This window comes from Manis javanica, chromosome X (genome assembly GCF_040802235.1).
Source record: "Manis javanica isolate MJ-LG chromosome X, MJ_LKY, whole genome shotgun sequence".
Lineage (NCBI taxonomy): Eukaryota > Metazoa > Chordata > Mammalia > Pholidota > Manidae > Manis > Manis javanica.
In genome coordinates this window covers 70,698,649-70,721,026 of record NC_133174.1, presented here as the reverse complement: position 1 = coordinate 70,721,026, position 22,378 = coordinate 70,698,649, and the positions used below count along the sequence as shown (strand labels likewise).

The following is a 22,378-nucleotide window of genomic DNA, read 5'->3' as shown; positions in this document are numbered from 1 at the left end:
TCCATAGATAAATCTCACTTGTTTTGATGTATGATATTTTCAATGTACTTTTGAATTTGATGTGCTAGTATTTTGTTGAAAACTTTTGCATCTATCTTCAACAGGATTATTGTGTCATCATTTTCTTTCTTGTAGTATCTTTTTGTTTGGTATCAGGTTAATACTGTCTTCATAACATAAGTTTGGAAATGTTGTCTTCCATTTTTCACCAGAGTTTGAGAAAAATTAGTGTGAATTCTTCTTTAAACACTTGGTGGATTAACTGGTGAGGCCATCTGGTTCTGGGCCTTAATTTTTGTTAGAAGGTTTCTGATTACTGATTCAATCTCCTTAATAGTTATAAGTCTACTCAGATTTTCTTTCTTCATGATTCAATCTTGGTAGGTTACATGTTTTTAGGAATTTATCCATTCTTTTGTTATCCAGTCTGTTGTCATATCATTATTCATAGAAGTCTTATTTTTTATTTCTGTAGTATCTTTTATATTTCCTCTTTTATTTCTGATTTTATTTTTTGAGTATTTTTATTTTAATTTAAGATTGTCCATTTTATAAATAGTTTAAAAAGTCTCTCTTCATTTTGTTGTTTTTCTGTTCTCCATTGTTTATCTTTTCCCTAATCTTTATTATTTCCTTTCTTCTGATAACTTCATGTTTAATTTGTTCTATTTCTCATTTCTTTAGGTTAAAATATAATTATTTTTTAATGTGAGTAAATAATGGAAGATTATGGAAAGGTATGGAAGAACAAATGATAAAGTTTGGTTTGGCACACATTTTGTGATTATTATGCTTTCAAATACTGTTGTCTCAGGCTTTGAGAATTGGGGTACTCTGACTTTCAGATTATGAGAAAAATTTGGGTTAAAAATGTTATTTTGCTATGTATTTATTCAACTGCTTAATGTAATATAAACTCTAATAAAAATGGTCTATGAGAGAAAAGATTCTATGTTAATTTTTTCAGAGGTGTATCATTCATGTCTAAAGCAATAGTTAGCCCACTGTAGGTACTCTGAAATCATTTGATGAATGAATAAAAAGATATACTTTGTTTCCTTCCCCTTCATATTTTCCAGCATTATTGAGGTATAATTGACAGATAATATGTATATATATATATATATATATATATATATATATATATATATATATATATATGTGTGTGTGTGTGTGTGTGTGTGTGTGTGTGTGTGTGTGTGTGTATAAGTGTATGGTGTATGTATTTATTGATTTACCATTTTCAAATGTATTTCTCAGAAAAACACATTTGTTAGTGAAAAATACACTTCTTAATTCAGTTACACAGCATGAGCTTTTAAATTATTTGATTATCACAATCTCTTTTGTTAATGAGTCATCAGTTACTATTTTTCTTCTTAATTTTAAAACATTATGATAAAGGCTAAATACAAGCTAATAACACTAAAGACAAATTAACTAATTTTTGCAACAAGGAATTAAATTTCTGAGTATTTCTACATCTAAGATTAACAGGTTTTGCCTTGAGAGGGTTATTGCTAATAGCCTGGTTATTTGATGGAACTATGAAGACAATTTCATTTACTAGTGACCATGATGAAGGCAGAATATATTCAGCTATGGATATTGATGTTTAAACAGAAAACACTACTCATGAATTTGGAAGGTGCATTTCCTTCTACTGATATTAGCCAGTATCATAAAGGCATAACAAACCGAAAACCTAATTCTTCCAAGAGGGATACTTTTTCTTTAGCCTTAAATGGCCAGTGTTGAAGTTGTAATAAAATAAATAGTACAACTTTTATCCATTACCAAGATATAGGATGAAAGTGTTGATGTCATTCTATATAAACTTAGTTTTGAACTATATCATAGGTTAAATCAATGGGAAATTTCCAGCCAAACTGAAAGCAGAGAGAACAAACAAGAATTCTGTAGAATAAAATTTGCCAATCCTACCTCAAGAAGTTTCCTAAATAACCATGTGATCTACCCAACAACCTATAATACTTGGGCACTAACTCTGTGCATAACATTTGTTATATGGTGCTAAACTTCTCACCTTTTTCATAGGACTCTCATTCTAGTCCTGATGCTCTCAGTATATCTGGATGTTTTTCATTTGTAAAACCAACTCAGCAGAAATGGCTTTTCAATTTTACCTTTAATAAAATACAGGAATCCCTTCAGAGTAACAGAGGCTTCTGAACTAGGGAAAACTCCATTTGCTATCAACAGGTTGCAGCAAATTTGTTGGCCCATCTTTCATTTACTTGGAAACATAGGATGTGAACAGACAGAGTAGCAGGAAAGAATACATGATGGGAATGGAAAATGACATCAAAGAAGATTAGAAAATTTCGGGCTCTGTATTGTGTTTGTCATACTGTTGAATTTTACAGAACATACTATATAGTATACCTCATCACACTCCTCAGGAAACATGGAGAGAAGGTTATCTCTGATCTTAAGTAGAGAAGTGTGAACTCCAGAAACAGGAATCAATTCAATCCTGATGTATTCAGTTACATTAGGGCCATGAAGTTCCATTGTTTATGATGGTTCCTTTGACCTGTGGTATTTCCAAAGACACAGTATTTATTAATATTGAGATACAAATACTTCAGGGGAATCTCTTTAATATTTTCATCAGTCATGAATTTGTAATTGTCAATAATACCAAGAAAAGTAGCAGTAGAAACTTCTTTCTTTATGTAGGTTCCACTACATGGAAGAAAGGTTTACCTCCATTTTGGAACTATTCCATGACACACCTATCACTCCAGAAAGATATCTGGTGTTTTATAACGACTTGAGTGATGCTTTCAATTCAAAGCCAGAAAGGAAAATTTTGCCATTTTTATTTTCCTTACATATTTTCATTCATAGGATAAAAACATCAAGACCAAAATGTATCTCTCCCAGCATGTTCAGTTGGTCCACATCGATATCTTTTTGATGATAGAAGAAAACTGCTAACTTAACATATCCAAAAGTTGATACCACTGTGCACAACAAATATTCAGGAAGAACAAATTCCTGGGTTCTTCTACCAGCATGTTGTACTACAGGATGGAGACCCACCCACTCAGGAGATGGCTGGAGTTGAAGATCACCACAACATGCATGGTTGTCTTGACATTAGTGACCAAATAAGACTAGAACAACTGTGTTTCAAAACTAAGGGAGAGAATACTGATTAAAGATGGTGGCGTGAGAGGAGAGACAAAGTCTTCCTCCTAAAACTGCATACAATTAGAAAATTTAATTGGAGCAACTAATCCTGAGAGAGCAACAGGAAAGTGGACGTGTTAGACTGCACACACCTGGAGAAAAGAGCAGACCTCAGCAAACGGGGTAACGTACCAGAGCTGTGGCTCTGCAGGACCTGAGCCCCTCCCCCACTGCAGCTCACTGGCAGGAGGAAAACAAATGGAGCAGGGAGGGAGTGGAAGGCTTGGGACTGCTGAATACCTAGCTCTGGAGATCTGCTCTGGGAGCACAAACCTACATTTCATGGTGTTTCATGAGACTCGCATGACTACTGGGTTGGAAAGATAATACAGGCAGAGTTACTAGGGAGACTGAGATTCCGGCTGCTTGCGGAAAGCAGGGATCCATATCTGGCTGGTCTGGGACAAAAACTTATACCTGTGTGCCCAGCCCACTGGCTCAGGCAGTGGAGACAGGCACAGGAGGCAGGAGGCAGGGAACAGCTCTTTCCTATCCCAGGTACCAGTACCGCTCCACTGCAATTCCCAACATTGCTTCAGGGGCTCAGCAGCTCCAGAATAGAGCTTTTGGACACTAGAGGGTGCCATATACAAACATGAAACGCCAAAGGAACCTTGTCCAGAGTAAAATTGTTAATAAAACTCTTTAGAAAGACTTAAATGATATGGACCTCATGACTCTTCCTGAAAGGGAGTTCAAAATAAAAATCATCAACATCCTAATGGAGGTACGGAAAGACATCCAAGAACTCAGGAATGAATTCAGGTCAGAGATCCAATCATTAAAGAACATGATGCAGGGTATTAAAAGCAGGTTGGATATGGTGGAGGAGACAATAAATGAAATAGAAACCAGAGAAGAGGAATACAGAGAACCTGAGGCACAGAGAGAAAAAAGGATCTCTAAAAATGAATGAATATTGAGAGAACTGTGTGACCAACCCAAGCAGAACAATATTCACATTACAAGGATACCAGAAGAAGAAGAGAGAGAGAAAGGGATAGAAAGTGTCTTTGAGGAGGTAGTTGCTGAAAACTTCCCAATCTGGGGAAGGACATAGTCTGTCAGGCCATGGAGATCCACAGATCCCCCTACACAAGGGACCCAGGGAAGACAACACCAAGGTACATAGTAATTAAAATGAGAAATATCAAGGATAAGGACAGACTGTTAAAAGCAGCCAGAGGCAGAAATAAGATCACATACAAAGGAAATCCCATCAGACTAACAACAGACTTCTCAGCAGAAACCTTAAAGTGAGAAGGGAGTGGCATGATGTATTTAATGTCATAAAGCAGAAGGGGCTGGAACCAAGATTACTTCCTCTGGTGAGATTATCATTTAAATTTGAAGGAGAGATTAAACAATTTCCAGATAAGCAAAAGCTGAGAGAGTTTACCTCCCACAAACCATCTCTGCAGTCTATTTTGGAGGGATTGCTATAGATGAAAGTGTTCCTAGGGTTGGATAGCTGTGACCAGAGGTAATAAAATCATGGTAGGGAGGGTGGAGCGGCTGATTGTGAAGCAAATGCAAAATTAAATAGACTACCCCAAAGTCAATCAAGGGATAGACAAAAAGAACAGAATTTGATACCTAATATATAAAGAATGAAGGAGGAAGAAAAAGGAGGACAAATAGAAAAGAACCATTAGACTGTGTTTGTAACAGCATACTAAGTGAGTTAAGTTAGACACTTAGATAGTAAGGAAAGTAATCTGGAACCTTTGGTAAACAGGAATCTAAAGCCTGAAATGGCAATAAGTAAATACCTATTGATAATCACCCCAAATGTAAATGGACTGAATGCACCAATCAAAAAACATAGAGTCACTGAATGGATAAAAAAAACAAGACCCATCTATATGCTGCTTACAAGAGACTCACCTCAAACCCAAAGACATGCACAGACTAGAAGTCAAAGGATGGAAAAAGATATTTCATGCAAACAATAAGGAGAATAAAGCAGGAGTTGCAGTACTAGTATCAGACAAAATAGACTTCAAAACAAAGAAAGTCACAAGAGATAAAGAAGGACATTACAGAATGATAAAGGGCTCAGTCCAACAAGAGGATATAACCATTATAAATATATATGCACCCAACACAGGAGCACCAGCATATGTGAAACAAATAGTAACAGAAATAAAGGAGGAAATAGACTGCAATGCAATCATTTTAGGGGACTTCAACATACCATTCACTCCAAAGGACAGATCCACCAGACATAAAATAAGTAAGGACACAGAGGCACTGAACAACACACTGGAACAGATGGACATAAGACATCTATAGAACTTTACACCCAAAAGCAGCAGGATACACATTCTTCTCAAGTGCATATGGAACATTCTTCAGAATAGACCACATACTAGGCCACAAAAAGAGCATCAGTAAATTCCAAAAGATTGAAATCCTACCAACCAACTTTTCAGACCACAGAGGTAAAAAACTAGAAGTAAATTGTACCAAGAAAGCAAAAGGGCTCACAAACACATGGAGGCTTAACAACATGCTTCTAAACAGTCAGGGGATCAATGACCAAATTAAAATGGAGATCCAGCAATGCATGGAAATAAATGACAACAACAACACAAAGCCCCAAGTTCTGTGGGACGCACTGAAAGCAGTCTTAAGAGGAAAGTAGATACCAATCCAGGCATATTTAAAGAAGGAAGAACAAACCCAAATGAATAGGCTAACGTCACAGTTATCAAAATTGGAAAAAGAAGAACAAATGAGGCCTAAAGTCAGCAGAAGGAGGGACATAATAAAGAACAGAGAAGAAATAAATAAAATTGAGAAGAATAAAACAATAGAAAAAATCAATGAAACCAAGAGCTGGTTCATTGAGAAAATAAACAAAATAGATAAGCCTCTAGCCAGACTTATTAAGAAAAAAGAGAGTCAACACACATCAACAGAATCAGAAATGAGAAAGGAAACATCATGATGGACCCAAAAGAAATACAAGAAATCATTGCAGACTGGTATGAAAAGCTACATGCTAAGAAGCTGGAAAACCTAGAAGAAATGGACAACTTCTTAGAAAAATACAACCTTCCAAGACTGACCAAGGAAGAAACACAAAATTTAAACAGACCAATTACCAGCAACGAAATTGAGGTGGTAATCAAAAAACTACCCAAGAAAAAAACCCCTGGGCCAGATGGAGATGGATTTACCTCGGTATTTTATCAGACATACAAAGAACATAAAATACACATTCTCCTTAAAGTTTTCCAAAAAATAGAAGAGGAGGGAATACTCCCAAACTCATTCTATGAAGCTAACATCACCCTAATAGCAAAACCAGGCAAAGACTCCACCAAAAAAGAAAATTGCAGACCAATATCCCTGATTAATATAGATGCAAAAATACTCAATAAAATATTTACAAACCAAATTCAAAAATATAGCAAAAGGATCATATACCACGACCAAGTGGAATTCATCCCAGGGATTCAAGGATGGTAGAACATTTGAAAATCCATCAACATCATCCACCACATCAACAAAAAGAAAGACAAAAACCACATGATCATCTCCATAGTTGCTGAAAAAGCATTCGACAAAATTCAACATCCATTCATGATAAAAACTCTCAGAAAAATGGGTATAGAGGGCAAGTACCTCAACATAATAAAGGCCATAAATGATAAACCCACAGCCAACATCATACTAAACAGTGAGAAGCTGAAAGCTTTTCCTCTGAGATTGGGAACAAGACAGGGATGCCCACTCTCCCCACTGTTATTTAACATTGGACTGGATGTCCAAGCCACAGCAATTAGACAAAACAAAGAAATACAAGGAATTCAGATTGGTAAAGAAGATGTTAAACTGTCACTATTTTCAGATGACATGGTATTGTACATAAAAAACCCTAAAGACTCCACTCCAAAACTACTAGAACTGATATCAGAATAGAGCAAAGTTGCAGGATACAAAATTAACACACAGAAATATGTGGCTTTCCTATACACTAACAATGAGCCAATAGAAAGAGAAAGCAGGAAAACAATTCCATTCACAATTGAATCAAAAAGAATAAAATACGTAGGAATACACCTAAGCAAAGAAGTGAAAGACCTATACCCTAAAAGCTATAAGACACTCTTAAGTTAAAGAGGACACTAACAAATGAGAACTCATCCCATGCTCTTGGCTAGGAAGAATGAATATCGTCAAAATGTCCATCCTGCCCAAACAGATTTGATGCAATCCCTATCAAACAACCAACAACATTCTTCAATGAACTGGAACAAATAGTTCAAAAATTCATATGGAAACATCAAAGACCCCGAATAGCCAAAGCAATCCTGAGAAAGAAGAATAAAGTGGCGGGGATCTCACTCCCCAACTTCGAACTTTACTACAAAGCCATAGTAATCAAGACAATTTGGTACTGGCACAAGAACAGAGCCACAGACCAGTGGAACAGATTAGAGACTCCAGACATTAACCCAAACATAATATTTGATAAAGGAGCCATGGACACACAATGGCGAAATGACAGTCTCTTCAACTGATGGTACTGGCAAAACTGGACAGCAACATGTAAGAGAATGAAACTGGGTCACTGTCTAACCCCATACAGAAAAGTAAATTCAAAATGGATCAGAGACCTGAATGTAAGTTATGAAACCATAAAACTCTTAGAAAAAAAGCATAGGCAAAAATCTCTTGGATGTGAACATTAGTGACTTCTTCATGAACATATCTCCCCAGGCAAGGGAAACAAAAGCAAACATGAACAAGTGGGACTATATCAAGCTGAAAAACTTCAGTACAGCAAAGGACACCATCAATAGAACAAAAAGGTACCCTACAGTATGGGAGAATATTTTTGTAAATGAGAGATCCGATAAAGGCTTGATATTCAAAAACTATAAAGAGCTCATGCTCCTCAACAAACAAAAAGCAAATAATCTAATTAAAAAATGGGCAGAGGAGCTGAACAGACAGTTCTCCAAAGAAGAAATTCAGATGGCCAACAGACACATGAAAAGATGCTCCACATCACTAATTATCAGAGAAATGCAAATTAAAACCACAAAGAGATATCACCTCAAACCAGTAAGGATAGCTACCATCCAAAAGACAAACAACAACAAATGCTGGCGTGGTTGCGGAGAAAGTGGAACCCTCCTACACTGCTGGTGGAAATGTAAATTAGTTCAAACATTGTGGAAAGCAATATGCAGGTTCCTCAAAATGCTCAAAATAGACTTACCATTTGACCCAGGAATTACACTTCTAGGAATTTACCCTAAGGATGCAGCACTCCAGTTTGAAAAAGACAGATGCACCCCTATGTTTATCACAGCACTATTTACAATAGCCAAGATATGGAAGCAACTTGAATGTCCATCAGTAGATGAATGCATAAAGAAGATGTGGTACATATACACAAAGGAATATTATTCAGCCATAAGAAGAAAACTAATCCTACCATTTGCAACAACATGGATGGAGCTAGAGGGTATTATGCTCAGTGAAATAAGCTAAGCGGAGAAAAACAAATACCAAATGATTTCACTCATCTGTGGAGTATAAGAACAAAATAAAAACTGAAGGAACAAAACAGCAGCAGAATCACAGAACCCAAGAATTGACTAACAGTTACCAAAGGGAAAGAGACTGGGGAGAATGGGAGGGTAGGGAGGAATAAGGGTGGGGAAGAAGAAAAGGGGTATTATGATTAGCATGTATAATGTGGGGGGTGGCAGAAAGGGAGGGCTGTGCAACACAGAAAAGACAAGTAGTGATTCTACAACATCTTATTATGCTGATGGACAGTAACTGTAATGTGGTTTGTTGGGGGGACTTGGGGTAGGGGAGAGCCTAGTAAACATAATGTTCTTCAAAAAAGTAAAAATTAAAATTAAAATAAATTTAAAAAAAACTAGGGAGGGAAGCTCTTCCATAGTTATGGGAGGGCCTTCATTCTTTCTGGTGCCATTTTTCTGTTCCTTCAGCTGCAGGTGTTGAAATTCTTCCATGAGACTTCTGCTGGTAGATCTATCACTTTTGTATGTTTGTCCAAAATGTTGAACTTTCTAAATTTTTTACTTTATTTCTCTCATTCATATCTTTATCAAATAAAACTGTGACTTTCATATTGTAATTCAGCTCTTGCAGTTTCATCATCAGTCTCAACTTCATGGTGAATTGTACTCCAATCTTCCAGACAATGGACTCTGAGGATGAGCTGGAATTCAAGGCTATCTTTCCACCACAAGTGAGTTTTCAGTGAGCTGCTGGAAGAGGCTTAAGGTAAAATCCCTTGTTTGTTTTTTTTGATAGTGTCATGTCCATAGATGCATTTCTGTTCTAATTCCTCAGGCATTGTAGGCTAGTACTGAACCTGCTGCAGATTTTCTGTAACTATGGTGAACCAGTTCTTCAGCTGGTGGAGGCAAGCATTGCAGTGTCCCCCAGTACAGGTACTCTGCTGTCTCTGTTTCCATTCCACCAGTCCATCACTCAGGACTTGCTGGGTAAGTTCAGTTACATTAAATTTCTCTTATTTTTTTAACTTCTTCCTTTCTTTTACTGTCAAGCATTAAACCCCGTATTCTGGAGCAACATTTGTTCTTACTTATGACAATTATTTGTCACACCATTGGTTTCATATTCTCTGTTCTGCATGTGTTTACATTTAAAGCCATATGCACCTTTAAATGTCACAGAGTCTTGATTTCATGGTCTATACACATAACTTGTATTTCACATTTCTGGGTTTGCTGTCAAACTCTTGTTTGTGTAACACAACACAGTTCTTTGAATATTCCCCAACCAGGCCTGATTGAATCTTTGCGCATTTTCCACGATCTTCCTTTCTTCCTTCAGACAATTACAGATGATCATAGACATCAGTATTGGGTCTTCTGAAAATTATCCTGAACATTATGCTTGCTTTTCTTTATGTTATGCTGCAACAAAAATATATTTCTCCCCCCCAAAATAACTCTATCTGATGATCCAGCTGAGATGGGAAGTTGTGAATTGATGGTGGCAAGTGAAATATCATTATTGGCATGCTCAGTCTTGCTTTTCTAGCCACTGTGTCAGGTACTGTCCTATTTCCATGAGAAAGCCATCATCACAGAGCTGATGAATCTGCTCCTGGAATTTGGATACAAGCTGCCGAAGTTCATACCACTGGGACAGCCTTTCACCTTGTGTCCTAGTGATGGGGTAGGGATTCAACCCAAGCAACAGCTACACACAGCACATCAAGTGTAAATACTGTTAGTTTTGAATGCACAGGATGAAAGCATCTACCCTAGACAGGTCTCCAGGGATGGTGCATAACAAATGAAAACTTTTCTGCATGCAGTGTTGGACAAGGATGAGCTGAGGTTTAGTGGCACTGTCTTTCCTGGGTACCTGGATCACCTATGATTGGTCTGGGGTCTGACAGGCAAGGCATGGTTCCAGGTGAATTTGGATTTCTCTGCAGACTTTGTGCAGTATATTTATATTTATTTAAAATGTACAAGTGATATATGCATATATTGTAAAATAAGTACCCAAAACATATCCGTCATATCACAGTTACCTTTAGTGTTTTGGTAATGACACTTAACATTTATTGTATTAGCAAATTCAAGTATACAATATAGTACTGTTAACTAATCACTATGCTGTACATTAGATCCACATAACTTATTTACCACATTACTAAAAGTTTTTACACTTTTATTAATATCTCTCCATTACCCACCTCCCCAGCCTCTGGCATCCACTTTTCTACTTTCTTTTTGCATGAATTTGACTTTTTAAAAAAGATTTTACATGTAAGTGAAAATATAGAGTTTTCTTTATCTGGCTTATTTAACAGCATGATGACCTTTAGATTCATTCACATTACAGCAACCGACAGGATTTCCTTCTTTCCTAAGGCTGAATAGTAAGTAGTCCATTGTGTGTATATGTATGTGTGTTTATACCAAATTTTCTTTATTAGTTTCTTATCTGTAGAATGTGTGTAATTATAATATTTACCTTATGAGGTTTTTATGATGATTGAATGATATCCTTCCTTTTGAAGTACTTAAAACAGTGCTCAGCATTATATAAGTTCGCCATTTAATGTTAGTTATTTTTGTTATTATTACTGTGAAATAAACATGGGATTTAGACTCAAGCCTTAGGTTTTTTCAGCTGAGGGGCCTTAAGCAGGTTAATATTCTTGTCTGAAAAATAGGGATGATAATATTAAAAAAGAAAGCCATATACTTTTTCCCAGAGCTGTTGTCAGGAATTAATAAGATGATCTATGTGAAAACACTTTGTAAGCTACATAATGCAAGTGTTATGTATATATTAAATACATTTACATAATTTTTATGTGACTGGGAAATTTATAAGATAAGATAGTATAAACTAAGATAGTTTAATTGATGATCTTTCCAAGATAAAATATTTGCACTTTATATAACCAGAATGTTGGAATTTAAAGCAGCATTGGGATTACTTTGTCCAAACTCTCAACCTATACAGAAGAAATGGAGGTTTAGAAACTAAATGCTCCTTCTAAATAAATAATGAGCTTATGGCAGATATGAGTTTAGAATTCAGATTTCTGTGTATCTCATCGAATATAGTTTTCAATAGAACCTTTCATATGCTTCTCCTCAGAAGAATGATTCTTTAAGAGAGAAAAAAACAATAGTGAAATATTTGAGTCTGTATTTTACAGTGGTCTTCAAATCACATTTCATTGGTGATTAGTTCATTAACGCCTATGGCAGACCAATTCTCTAACACTGAATGCTGCTGGGCTTCCTAGCAAATGCAATAGTAATGGATGCAAACACTTCCCATTACCATATGCATGCATAATGTTGCATGCATATACTTAGTAAATTACTTGATAGCTCCTCTAACTGTTTTTGCAATTCTCATTTGTAACTGCATTTGGAATTTTCCCTTTATCTAAAACACTTTAAAATATTGAAATAAATATTAAACCACATGTGAATGACTGATTGTTTTTATCCATACAGTTACATAATCCAAAAAGAAATTATGTATGATAATTGAAGCAATAAACTAAACAGTTTTTTTTTTTTGCATTATTAAAACTGTTTTTGGAGACAGGATGGCGGCGTGAGTAGAGCAGTGGAAATCTCCTCCAAAAAAACACATAAATCTATGAAAATATAACAAAGAAAACTCTTCCTAAAATAGAGAACAGAGGACACAGGACAACATCCAGACCACATCCACACCTGCAAGAACCCAGCGCCTTCTGAAGGGAGAAAGGAAGGCCACAAACCAACAAGAAGGGAAGCTCTTCCAGCGGTCACTCATACCAGCTCTGCAAACTATCTCTATTGCCATGAAAAGGCAAAACTACAAGCAGACAAAGATCACAGAGACAACACCTGAGGAGACAGACCTAACCAGTCCTCCTGAAAAAGAATTCAAAATAAAAATCATGAACATGCAGACAGAGAGGCAGAGAAAAATGCAAGAGCAATGGGATGAAGTCTGGAGGGAGATCACAGATGTCAGGAAGGAGATCACAGAAGTGAAACAAACCCTGGAAGGATTTATAAGCAGAATGGATAAGATGCAAGAGGCCATTGATGGAATAGAAACCAGAGAACAGGAACGTATAGAAGCTGACATAGAGAGAGATAAAAGGATCTCCAGGAATGAAACAACACTAAGAGAATTATGTGACCAATCCAAAAGGAATAATATTCGTATTATAGGGGTACAAGAAGAAGAAAGAGGAAAAGGGATAGAAAGTCTCTTTGAAGAAATAAATGCTGAAAACTTCCCCAAACACGGGGAGGAAATACTTGAACACAACACAGAAATAAACAGAACCCCCAACAGAAAGGACACATAATAATTAAAATGGCAAGGATCAAGAACAAGGAAAGAGTTTAAAAGGCAGCTAGAGAGAAAAAAGGTCACCTATAAAGGAAAACCCATTAGGCTAACATCAGACTTCTCGACAGAAACCCTACAGGCCAGAAGAGAATGGCATGATATATTTAATGCAATGAAACAGAAGGGCCTTGAACCAAGGATACTGTATCCAGGACGACAATCATTTAAATATGATGGTGGGATTAAACAATTCCCAGACAAGCAAAAGCTGAGGGAATTTGCTTCCCACAAACCACCTATATGGGGTATCTTAGAGGGACTGCTCTAGATGGGAGTACTCCTAAAAAGAGCACAGAACAAAGCACACAACATATGAAGAATGGAGGAAGAGGAATAAGAAGGGAGAGAAGAAAAGAATCTCCAGACAGTGTATATAACAACTCAATAAGTGAGCTAAGTTAGGCAGTAAGATACTAAGGAAGCTAACTTTGAACCTTTGGTAACCACGAATCTAAAGCCTGCAATGGCAGTAAGTACATATCTCTCAATAGTCACACTAAATGTAAATGGACTTAATGCACCAATCAAAAGACATAGAGTAATAGAATAGATAAAAAAGCAAGACCCATCTATATGCTGCTTACAAGAAACTCACCTTAAACCCAAAGACAAGCACAGACTAAAAGTCAAGGGATGGAAAAACATATTTCAGGCAAACAAAAGTGAGAAGAAAGCAGGGGTTGTAGTACTAATATCAGAAAAATAGAATTCAAAACAAAGAGATAAAGAAGGATACTACATAATGATAAAGGGCTCAGTCCAACAAGAGGACATAACCATTCTAAATATATATGCACCCAATACAGGAGCACCAGCATACGTGAAACAAATACAACAGAACTAAAGAGGGAAATAGACTGCAATGCATTCATTTTAGGAGACTTCAACACACCACTCACCCCAAAGGATAGATCCACCGGGGAGAAAATAAGTAAGGACACACAGGCACTGAACAACAAACTAGAACAGATGGACCTAACAGACATCTATAGAACTTTACATCCAAAAGCAACAGGATATACATTCTTCTCAAGTGCACATGGAACATTCTCCAGAATAGACCACATACTAGCTCACAAAAAGAGCCTCAGTAAATTCCAAAATATTGAAATTCTACCAAACAACTTTTCAGACCACAAAGGTATAAAAGTAGAAATAAATTCTACAAAGAAAACAAAAAGGCTCATAAACAGATGGAGGCTTAACAACATTCTTCTAAATAATCAATGGATCAATGAACAAATCAAAATAGAGATCAAGGAATATATAGAAACAAATGACAACAACACCACAAAGCCCCAACTTCTCTGGGATGCAATGAAAGCAGTCTTAAGAGGAAAGTATATAGCAATCCAGGCACACTTGAAGAAGGAAGAACAATCCCAAATGAATAGTCTAACATCACAATTATCAAAACTGGAAAAAGAAGAACAAATGAGGCCCAAACTCAGCAGAGGGAGGGACATAAAAAAGATCAGAGAAGAAATAAACAAAACTGACAAGAATAAAGCAATAGCAAAAATTAATGAAACCAAGAGCTGGTACTTTGAGAAAATAAAGAAAATAGATAAGCTTCTGGCCAAACTTATTAAGAGAAAAAGAGAATCAACACAAATCAACTTAATCAGAAATGAGAATGGAAAAATCACGACAGACTCCACAGAAATACAAAGAATTATTAAAGACTACTATGAAAACCTATATGCCAACAAGCTGGAAAACCTAGAAGAAATGGGCAACTTCCTAGAAAAATACAACCTCCCAAGACTGACCAAGGAAGAAACACAAAAGTTAAGCAAACCAATTACGAGCAAAGAAATGGAAACAGTACAAGAACAAAACCCCGTGACCGGACAGATTTACCTCGGAATTTTATCAGACACAGAGAGGATATAATACCCATTCTCCTTAAAGTGTTCCACAAAATAGAAGAAGAGGGAATACTCCCAAACTCATTCTATGAAGCCAACATCACCCTAATACCAAAACCAGGCTAAGACCCCACCAAAAAAGAAAATTACAGACCAATACCCTGATGAATATAGGTGCAAAAATACTTAATAAAATATTAGCAAACAGAATTCAAAAGAATATCAAAAGGATCATACACCATGACCAAGTGGGATTCATCCCAGGGATGCAAGGATGGTACAACATTCAAAAATCCACCAACATCATCCAGCACATCAACAAAAAGAAAGACAAAAACCACATGATCATCTCCATAGATGCTGAAAAAGCATTTGACAAAATTCAACATCCATTCATGATAAAAACTCTCAGCAAAATGGGAATAGAGGGCAAGTACCTCAACATAACAAAGGCCATATATGATAAACACACAGGCAGCATTATATTGAACAGTGAGAAGCTGAAAGCATTTCCTCTGAGATCGGGAACAAGACAGGGATGCCCACTCTCCCCACTGTTATTTAACATAGTACTGAACGTCCTAGCCACGGCAATCAGACAAAACAAAGAAATAAAAGGAATCCAGACTGGTAAAGAAGAAGTTAAACTGTTACTATTTGCAGATGATATCATACTGTACATAAAAAACCCTAAAGACTCCACTCCAAAACTACTAGAACTGATATCGGAATACAGCAAAGTTGCAGGAAACAAAATTAACACACAGAAATCTGTAGCTTTCCTATACACTAACAATGAATCAATAGAAGGAGAAATCAGGAAAACAATTCGATTCACCATTGCATCAAAAAGAATAAAATACCTAGGAATAAACCTAACCAAGGAAGTGAAAGACTTATACTCTGAAAACTACAAGTCACTCTTAAGAGAAATTAAAGGGGACAATAATAAACGGAAACTCATTCCATGTTCATAGCTAGGAAGAATTAATATTGTCAAAATGGCCATCCTGCCCAAAGCAATATACAGATTTGAAGCAATCCCTCTCAAATTACCAGCAACATTCTTCAATGAGTTGGAACAAGTAATTCAAAAATTCATATGGAAACACCAAAGACCCTGAATAGTCAAAGCAATCCTGACAAAGAAGAATAAAGTAGGGGGGATCTCACTCCCCAACTTCAAGCTCTACTACAAAGCCATAGCAATCAAGACAATTTGGTACTGGCACAAGAACAGAGCCACAGACCAGTGGAACATATTAGAGACTCCAGAAATTAACCCAAATATATATGGTCGATTAATATTTGATAAAGGAGCCATGGACATACAATGGCAAAATGACAGTCTCTTCCACAGATGGTGTTGGCAAAACTGGACAGCTACATGTAAGAGAATGAAACTGGACCATTGTCTCACCTCTTATACAAAGGTAAACTCAAAATGGATCAAAGACCTGAATGTAAGTCATGAAACCATTAAACTCTTGGAAATAAACATAGGCAAAAACCTCTTTGACATAAACATGAGTGACCTCTTCTTGAACATTTCTCCCCGGGCAAGGAAAACAACAGCAAAAATGAGCAAGCGGGACTACATTAAGCTGAAAAGTTTCTGTACAACAAAAGACACCATCAATAGAACAAAAAGGAACCCTACAGTATGGGAGAATATATTTGAAAATGATAGATCCGATAAAGGCTTGACATCCAGAATATATAAAGAGCTCACACGCCTCAACAAACGAAAAACAAATAACCCAATTAAAAATGGGCAGAGTAACTGTACAGACAGTTCTCTATAAAAGAAATACAAACGGCCAACAGACACATGAAAAGATGCTCCACATCGCTAATTATCAGAGAGATGCAAATTAAAACTACAATGAGGTATCACCTCACACCAGTAAGGATAGCTGCCATCCAAAAGGCAAACAACAACAAATGTTGGCGAGGCTGTGGAGAAAGGGGAACCCTCCTACACTGCTGGTGGAAATGTAAATTAGTTCAACCATTGTGGAAAGCAGTATGGAGGTTCATCAAAATGCTCCAAAACAGACCTACCGTTTGACCCAGGAATTTCATTCCTAGGATTTTACCCTAAGAATGCAGCAATCAAGTTTGAGAAAGACAGACACACTCCTATGTTTATCGCAGCATTATTTACAATAGCCAAGAATTGGAATCAACCTAAATGTCCATCGGTAGATGAATGGATAAAGAAGATGTGGTACATATACACAATGGAATACTACTCAGCCATAAGAAGTGGAAAAATCCAACCATTTGCAGCAACATGGATGGAGCTGGACAGTATTATGCTCAGTGAAATAAGCCAAGCGGAGAAAGAGAAATACCAAATGATTTCACTCATCTGAGGAGTATAAGAACAAAGGAAAAACTGAAGGAACAAAACAGCAGCAGAATTACAGAACCGAGAAATGGACTAACAGGTACCAAAGGGAAAGGAAGGGGGGAGGGTGGGTGGGGGGGGAGGGATAAGGGGGGGATGAAGGGGGTTATTAAGATTAGCATGCATGGGGGGGAGGGAGAAAAGGATGGAGGGCTGTACAACACAGAGAGGACAAGTAGTGATTCTACAACATTTTGCAAAGCTGATGGACAGTAACCTTAATGTGGTTTTTAGGGGGGACCTGATATAGGGGAGAGCATAGTAACCATAGTATTCTTCATGTAAGTGCAGATTAAAGATTAAAAAAATAAAAGAGAAAGAAATAAATAAAAGGGGGATTACTCCTTGATAGGATAAAACTATTGGTAAATCAAAGATCAATGCATGCTTTAAATATCCTTAATGTTGATCACTTAAAGGGTGCCAGATGATCAGCTATGGAGGTACTCTTATCTGATAATATTCCTTTCTCTTAATAATAAATAAATAAATAAATAAATAAATAAAGCAGTTCCTGTGTGCTGACCTCCAATGAGTTCTACACAGTGGTATAGAGGGCATGTCAAAGTGTGGGCAAATGGTCTGTTTGTTTCTATGCAGAAGATCAAGGCCTAGCTTGGCTACCCAGAAAATGAACTAAGATACGATATGAGGAGGAGCTTCTGGCATCAGCACTGTCTGGAGTACTTATGCCAGGGGGATGATCATCAAAAGGCCTCCACAGGAATCTGGGCGATGCTGTGGTTGTGGCTGCATCCACCCCACCATTTCCTAGACTTGCCATTGGAATGAGGAGGGAGATGTCTAGGCTGGCATGTGCATACAGTGAGACAACGAATTTGACCGGATCTGTACTGTTGGAACTCAACCGGGAGTTGGGAAGGGTGCAATTGTAGCACTCCAAAATCTTATGACTATAGATTATCTATCGTTAAAAGAACATATGGGATGTGAACAGATCCCAGAAATGGGTTGCTTTAATTTGTCTGATTTCTCTCAGACTGTTCAAGTACAGTTGGACAATATCCATCATATCATAGACAAATTTTCACAAATGCCTAGGGTGCCTAAATGGTTTTCTTCGCTTCACTGGAGATGGATGGTAATTATAGATTTGCTTTGTTTATGTCACCGTATTCCTATTATGTTAATATGTGAGCGCAAATTAGTTGGTAGTTTAAAACCTGTACCTGCTTAAGGTACTCTACAAGAAGATATGTCAAAGAAATAATCAATCCTCCCATGTTTTCTTCCATATGCTACCTCTATAGCTCTTCTTCCTTCCTAATTACAACCCTTAAATAGAATTCGTGCCTCATATCGAGTTTACCGAGTATCATAATTCCTCCAGGTGGTAAAGATACCTCGAGACAAGTGCTGGGCATAGAAGCCACAGGGCATAAATCTGCAAAGAAGTAAAAAGCTAACATTTTCAAACAATATGGCTTCTCTCTCACTTACTAACTTTACATTTCCCTGTATGGCCCCGGAAGATGACTGGTTAGCCAGAGACGGGTAAGATTCCTCAAGGGAGGAACAACCTAAGACAGGCATAGTCACAGGGGGGGCCATTAGGTGAGAAATTGGGGATCAACCGAGGTGAGGCTCAGAATGTCACCCCCCCCTGTTTTGAGAGAAATCTTCTGCATCCGTGGATGTTTTGCTGCCCATGTCTAGCTTGGATTAATACTTAGTCCATAGGCACACACCTGATCATCTACATTTGCCCTCTTACAGCACTAAACTATGTTTTCTACCTTTATCTTGCATCTACCTACCAGTTCAGCATTTTATTAAAAATAAAAATAATAATAATAATAAATGGAGAAATGTTGGATCAACATATAAATCTAGCAGAAAAATCAAACAAATATTCATATTTGACCTGATTGTTTATAGTTTCTAATGCGTGATCAAAACCAAAAGTTTCTGTGATGAATGCCCTTGTACTGTTCACCATGTAAGAATTTATTCACTATGTAAGAATTCGTTCACCATGTAAGAACTTGTTCGTTATGCTTCAGAAGATTGGAGACTGACGAGAATTAGGCTTGAGATGGATTAATGATTTTAAATTGAGCATTGACCCCCCTATACAGAATTTTATTGTTGTTGACAACCATTTGATCAATAAATATGAGAGATGCCCTCTCAAAAAAAAACAAAAAAAAAGAGGCTGGTTAGATTAAAAAAAAAATCTGTTTTTGAAAAGTTATGTCTTATGTTACAGTTATATCTATCTCCTTTTATATATCACCATAGATACCAGTTAAATAATCTTCTCACACATTGTTATACTGGGATTACTCCTTGCGGGCATCCCAAACAAATCTAATACATTTTATATACAGTACCTTTTCACATATTTGGAGAGAGCACTAATGTCCTCCAGTGAACTTTTCTTTTTCAGTATAAATGAACAAAGGTCTTTGAAATATTTTTCATATGACAATGTGTCTCATTTCATCACTATCCTCACCACTGTTTCCAATCTCTGTAATACTCAATAAAATGTGATACCCTGTTAAGAAATTGATATTCAGGGTATTTTTTAACTTCAGAAATTAGATCAGGAAAGTCTCTTCCCTTATTTCTATTATTGTAGTTCTGTTAATGCTGCATAATATCACATTAACATTTTTGGCTGTCATATATTTTTTACCCACAGTTGGCTCACAATCAATGAAAGGTCATTGAAACTTATTACATGGACTATTAGTAAGACAATGAATTCCAGGGACATTCCCCCCTTTTCAAGTGTAAAAAATATTCCATTTATTTGATATTAGATCTATCCTCTTTTTTTCCATCAGACCTTTATGGATATTGATGCTGACAATCATATATTCCTTTTCAAGATTTTTCAATGGGAGTAACATCAGAAAAATGGCAAACTATAAAGCTCCACTCTCATTCTCTGACAAAAACTTTTAAAAAACCTATAAAATGTATGAATCACATTATCAGTGCTCTGGAAAACATTCAAAACTTTACAACAACCAAGAAATCACCCAATTAAGAGAATTCCATCTCAAAAGTCTTGGGAAAATTTTGTACTTTTACTCACCCTTGTTTTACTTCCCTCCAGGTGGTACAATTGTTGGTCTTGAAGTGGAAGCAGCTTGGTTTCCAATTACTTACATCAAACCAGAGGAAATCAAACAGAACTTATTTGCAAATTTTTGTGAACATCTGTTCTAATCTGACTGGGGGCTACCTGAAATACTGATGAAAGGTACATATCTCTGCTTTGCATAATGTAGTCATTTAGAAAAAGCAGTTGGAATGGCTTGTGAAAGACTCAAGATGGACTAAAGACCCACAGGACATTTGGGGTAAGAGTTTTATGTTTGTCTTGAGCCATACAATAGGCCATCTAAGGAAGGGAGGAGAATCTGGGGTGGGACTCTTTAGTAAATTAGAATATTTAAATGAAACCATGTATATTGAGAAATTTAGAAAGCCATGAAGATGCCCAAACATGATACATGCTTTAAAAAGGTTTGATAATACATTGAGCTTTCACCTTAGGCTGAATAACTATGCTCAGAGGAAGCCTATCTAAGTATTTAAGTGCCCCAACACAAAGAAAATAAGCGAAAATTGGGAAAGGTTATTTTTTCGACATATTTGTCTTTTTTAATTTTTGTTTTTTCATTTGTTTAAGTTCACTGAATTCAAGGACATTTCTCTCAAAATATTAAGTAAATATGAGGTAAAGGAAGAGAGAGATCACTAACACTTGATAAGGGATACATTTTGCCAAAATAATTTGGAAAGTTCAAAAAAAAACTACCACAGTATTCACCAATTAAACAAAACAGCAAACACTTTGGAAGAAGAGTCTGATTTCTGGAGTTATATCATAGTACTCAAATATAAAATTTCCATAAGAAAACTCAAAGCATATGTAGAAATAAGAAAACATGGCCAATTCAAAGGAACAAAATAAATATACTACTGTCCCTGAGGAAGAGCAGACAATCAGATATAGTATACAATGACTCTAAAATAACTACATTAAATATGCTCAAAGAGTCAAAGCAGAACAGAGATAAAGTACTGAAGAAACTCAGGAAAATGACATGAGAAGAAACTGAGAATATCAACAAAAAGGTAGAGATTATAAAAAGTAACCTAACCAAAATTCTGGAAGTGAAAAGGACAGTAACTGAAATACAAAGTTTGCCAGAGGATATCAATAGCAAATTTGAGTAGGATGAAGAAATAGTGAGGAAAATGAAAGTTGACTCTAAAGAGCAGCAAGAGAAAAGGAGGCAATGTGAACAGAACATAAGAGATCTCTGGTTTACCTTTAAGTGAATTATGGGAGTGTCAAATGAGAAGAAGGAGAGTGAGGCAAGCAGGATATTTGAAGAAATAATAATAGCCAGCATCTTCCGAAATGTAATGAAGGACATGAATCTACAGATTTCAAACTTTAACGCATTCCCAGTAGGAAAATCCCAAAGAGACAAGACTTAGACACATTATGATAAAACTGTTGAATGCCAAAATCAGAGAGGAAGACAAAATAGAAAGACAAAAGTGGCTCACTACATATAATAGATCCTCAATAGGATTATCAGTCAATCTCTCATTCAAAATATTGGAGACCAAAAGGCAATGGGGTGATATATATCTAAAGAACTTAAAAAAACTGCCAACAAATAACTATGTCTGGCAAAACTGACCTTAAAAGGTGAGGGAAAAAAATTAGACATTCTAAGAAAAACAAAACCAGAGGGAGGTCATTACCACTAGACCTTCCCTATAAGAAATGATAATGGAGTACAGGTTGAAATAAAATGGTACAGGACAGTATTTCAAAGATAGAACAAAGATTTATAATAAAAATAAATACATTGGTAAATATAAAAGCCAGTACTATTGCCTTCAAAAGTGAGGGAAAAAATAAGACATTTCAAGAAAAACAAAACCAAAGGGGAGGTAATTACCA

General features: G+C 36.4%; 1 pseudogene; it reads right to left on the bottom strand.

The window, feature by feature from the left end:
- Window positions 1-2,915: 2,915 nt before the first annotated feature.
- LOC108403933 (signal transducer and activator of transcription 1-alpha/beta pseudogene) lies at window positions 2,916-9,788 on the bottom strand (annotated as a pseudogene).
- Window positions 9,789-22,378: the final 12,590 nt, after the last annotated feature.